This window comes from Oncorhynchus mykiss, chromosome 10 (assembly GCF_013265735.2).
Source record: "Oncorhynchus mykiss isolate Arlee chromosome 10, USDA_OmykA_1.1, whole genome shotgun sequence".
In the NCBI taxonomy this organism is placed as follows: domain Eukaryota; kingdom Metazoa; phylum Chordata; class Actinopteri; order Salmoniformes; family Salmonidae; genus Oncorhynchus; species Oncorhynchus mykiss.
In genome coordinates this window covers 87,351,765-87,356,764 of record NC_048574.1, presented here as the reverse complement: position 1 = coordinate 87,356,764, position 5,000 = coordinate 87,351,765, and the positions used below count along the sequence as shown (strand labels likewise).

At 45.8% G+C, this 5,000-nt stretch overlaps 1 protein-coding gene across 1 annotated transcript in view; it reads left to right on the top strand.

Moving 5' to 3' along the window:
- Nucleotides 1-5,000, top strand: part of LOC110511546 (replication factor C subunit 1) — a 56,382-nt gene that overhangs the window by 21,137 nt on the left and 30,245 nt on the right. The gene's annotated exons all lie outside the window — the stretch shown is intronic.

The window sequence follows — 5,000 nt, the reverse complement described above, 5'->3', positions numbered from 1 at the left end:
CAGTCCAGGATCCCCATCATCTGTATGTGTAATGACCTCTGACCCCTGTAGGAGATGATAGGTCTGATTAAATAGTCCAGGATCCCCATCTATAATGACCTCTGACCCCTGTAGGAGATGATTGGTCTGATTAAACAGTCCAGGATCCCCATCTGTATGTGTAATGACCTCTGACCCCTGTAGGAGATGATAGGTCTGATTAAATAGTCCAGGATCCCCATCTATAATGACCTCTGACCCCTGTAGGAGATGATGGGTCTGATTAAATAGTCCAGGATCCCCATCTATAATGACCTCTGACCCCTGTAGGAGATGATGGGTCTGATTAAATAGTCCAGGATCCCCATCTATAATGACCTCTGACCCCTGTAGGAGATGATAGGTCTGATTAAATAGTCCAGGATCCCCATCTATAATGACCTCTGACCCCTGTAGGAGATGATAGGTCTGATTAAACAGTCCAGGATCCCCATCTGTATGTGTAATGACCTCTGACCCCTGTAGGAGATGATAGGTCTGATTAAACAGTCCAGGATCCCCATCATCTGTATGTGTAATGACCTCTGACCCCTGTAGGAGATGATAGGTCTGATTAAACAGTCCAGGATCCCCATCTATAATGACCTCTGACCCCTGTAGTAGATGATAGGTCTGATTAATTAGTCCAGGATCCCCATCTATAATGACCTCTGACCCCTGTAGGAGATGATAGGTCTGATTAAATAGTCCAGGATCCCCATCTATAATGACCTCTGACCCCTGTAGGAGATGATAGGTCTGATTAAATAGTCCAGGATCCCCATCTATAATGACCTCTGACCCCTGTAGGAGATGATAGGTCTGATTAAATAGTCCAGGATCCCCATCTATAACGACCTCTGACCCCTGTAGGAGATGATAGGTCTGATTAAATAGTCCAGGATCCCCATCTATAATGACCTCTGACCCCTGTAGGAGATGATAGGTCTGATTAAACAGTCCAGGATCCCCATCTATAACGACCTCTGACCCCTGTAGGAGATGATAGGTCTGATTAAACAGTCCAGGATCCCCATCTATAATGACCTCTGACCCCTGTAGGAGATGATAGGTCTGATTAAACAGTCCAGGATCCCCATCTATAACGACCTCTGACCCCTGTAGGAGATGATAGGTCTGATTAAACAGTCCAGGATCCCCATCATCTGTATGTGTAATGACCTCTGACCCCTGTAGGAGATGATAGGTCTGATTAAACAGTCCAGGATCCCCATCATCTGTATGTGTAATGACCTCTGACCCCTGTAGGAGATGATAGGTCTGATTAAATAGTCCAGGATCCCCATCTATAATGACCTCTGACCCCTGTAGGAGATGATAGGTCTGATTAAACAGTCCAGGATCCCCATCTATAATGACCTCTGACCCCTGTAGGAGATGATAGGTCTGATTAAACAGTCCAGGATCCCCATCATCTGTATGTGTAATGACCTCTGACCCCTGTAGGAGATGATGGGTCTGATTAAACAGTCCAGGATCCCCATCATCTGTATGTGTAATGACCTCTGACCCCTGTAGGAGATGATAGGTCTGATTAAACAGTCCAGGATCCCCATCTATAATGACCTCTGACCCCTGTAGGAGATGATAGGTCTGATTAAACAGTCCAGGATCCCCATCTATAATGACCTCTGACCCCTGTAGGAGATGATAGGTCTGATTAAACAGTCCAGGATCCCCATCATCTGTATGTGTAATGACCTCTGACCCCTGTAGGAGATGATAGGTCTGATTAAACAGTCCAGGATCCCCATCATCTGTATGTGTAATGACCTCTGACCCCTGTAGGAGATGATAGGTCTGATTAAACAGTCCAGGATCCCCATCATCTGTATGTGTAACGACCTCTGACCCCTGTAGGAGATGATAGGTCTGATTAAACAGTCCAGGATCCCCATCATCTGTATGTGTAACGACCTCTGACCCCTGTAGGAGATGATAGGTCTGATTAAACAGTCCAGGATCCCCATCATCTGTATGTGTAATGACCTCTGACCCCTGTAGGAGATGATAGGTCTGATTAAACAGTCCAGGATCCCCATCATCTGTATGTGTAATGACCTCTGACCCCTGTAGGAGATGATAGGTCTGATTAAACAGTCCAGGATCCCCATCTATAATGACCTCTGACCCCTGTAGGAGATGATAGGTCTGATTAAACAGTCCAGGATCCCAATCTATAATGACCTCTGACCCCTTTAGGAGATGATAGGTCTGATTAAACAGTCCAGGATCCCCATCATCTGTATGTGTAATGACCTCTGACCCCTGTAGGAGATGATAGGTCTGATTAAACAGTCCAGGATCCCCATCTATAATGACCTCTGACCCCTGTAGGAGATGATGGGTCTGATTAAACAGTCCAGGATCCCCATCATCTGTATGTGTAATGACCTCTGACCCCTGTAGGAGATGATAGGTCTGATTAAACAGTCCAGGATCCCCATCATCTGTATGTGTAATGACCTCTGACCCCTGTAGGAGATGATAGGTCTGATTAAACAGTCCAGGATCCCCATCTATAATGACCTCTGACCCCTGTAGGAGATGATAGGTCTGATTAAACAGTCCAGGATCCCCATCTATAATGACCTCTGACCCCTGTAGGAGATGATAGGTCTGATTAAACAGTCCAGGATCCCCATCATCTGTATGTGTAATGACCTCTGACCCCTGTAGGAGATGATAGGTCTGATTAAATAGTCCAGGATCCCCATCTATAATGACCTCTGACCCCTGTAGGAGATGATTGGTCTGATTAAACAGTCCAGGATCCCCATCTGTATGTGTAATGACCTCTGACCCCTGTAGGAGATGATAGGTCTGATTAAATAGTCCAGGATCCCCATCTATAATGACCTCTGACCCCTGTAGGAGATGATGGGTCTGATTAAATAGTCCAGGATCCCCATCTATAATGACCTCTGACCCCTGTAGGAGATGATGGGTCTGATTAAATAGTCCAGGATCCCCATCTATAATGACCTCTGACCCCTGTAGGAGATGATAGGTCTGATTAAATAGTCCAGGATCCCCATCTATAATGACCTCTGACCCCTGTAGGAGATGATAGGTCTGATTAAACAGTCCAGGATCCCCATCTATAATGACCTCTGACCCCTGTAGGAGATGATAGGTCTGATTAAACAGTCCAGGATCCCCATCTGTATGTGTAATGACCTCTGACCCCTGTAGGAGATGATAGGTCTGATTAAACAGTCCAGGATCCCCATCATCTGTATGTGTAATGACCTCTGACCCCTGTAGGAGATGATAGGTCTGATTAAACAGTCCAGGATCCCCATCTATAATGACCTCTGACCCCTGTAGTAGATGATAGGTCTGATTAATTAGTCCAGGATCCCCATCTATAATGACCTCTGACCCCTGTAGGAGATGATAGGTCTGATTAAATAGTCCAGGATCCCCATCTATAATGACCTCTGACCCCTGTAGGAGATGATAGGTCTGATTAAATAGTCCAGGATCCCCATCTATAATGACCTCTGACCCCTGTAGGAGATGATAGGTCTGATTAAATAGTCCAGGATCCCCATCTATAACGACCTCTGACCCCTGTAGGAGATGATAGGTCTGATTAAATAGTCCAGGATCCCCATCTATAATGACCTCTGACCCCTGTAGGAGATGATAGGTCTGATTAAACAGTCCAGGATCCCCATCTATAACGACCTCTGACCCCTGTAGGAGATGATAGGTCTGATTAAACAGTCCAGGATCCCCATCTATAATGACCTCTGACCCCTGTAGGAGATGATAGGTCTGATTAAACAGTCCAGGATCCCCATCTATAACGACCTCTGACCCCTGTAGGAGATGATAGGTCTGATTAAACAGTCCAGGATCCCCATCATCTGTATGTGTAATGACCTCTGACCCCTGTAGGAGATGATAGGTCTGATTAAACAGTCCAGGATCCCCATCATCTGTATGTGTAATGACCTCTGACCCCTGTAGGAGATGATAGGTCTGATTAAATAGTCCAGGATCCCCATCTATAATGACCTCTGACCCCTGTAGGAGATGATAGGTCTGATTAAACAGTCCAGGATCCCCATCTATAATGACCTCTGACCCCTGTAGGAGATGATAGGTCTGATTAAACAGTCCAGGATCCCCATCATCTGTATGTGTAATGACCTCTGACCCCTGTAGGAGATGATGGGTCTGATTAAACAGTCCAGGATCCCCATCATCTGTATGTGTAATGACCTCTGACCCCTGTAGGAGATGATAGGTCTGATTAAACAGTCCAGGATCCCCATCTATAATGACCTCTGACCCCTGTAGGAGATGATAGGTCTGATTAAACAGTCCAGGATCCCCATCTATAATGACCTCTGACCCCTGTAGGAGATGATAGGTCTGATTAAACAGTCCAGGATCCCCATCATCTGTATGTGTAATGACCTCTGACCCCTGTAGGAGATGATAGGTCTGATTAAACAGTCCAGGATCCCCATCATCTGTATGTGTAATGACCTCTGACCCCTGTAGGAGATGATAGGTCTGATTAAACAGTCCAGGATCCCCATCATCTGTATGTGTAACGACCTCTGACCCCTGTAGGAGATGATAGGTCTGATTAAACAGTCCAGGATCCCCATCATCTGTATGTGTAACGACCTCTGACCCCTGTAGGAGATGATAGGTCTGATTAAACAGTCCAGGATCCCCATCATCTGTATGTGTAATGACCTCTGACCCCTGTAGGAGATGATAGGTCTGATTAAACAGTCCAGGATCCCCATCATCTGTATGTGTAATGACCTCTGACCCCTGTAGGAGATGATAGGTCTGATTAAACAGTCCAGGATCCCCATCATCTGTATGTGTAATGACCTCTGACCCCTGTAGGAGATGATAGGTCTGATTAAACAGTCCAGGATCCCCATCATCTGTATGTGTAATGACCTCTGACCCCTGTAGGAGATGATAGG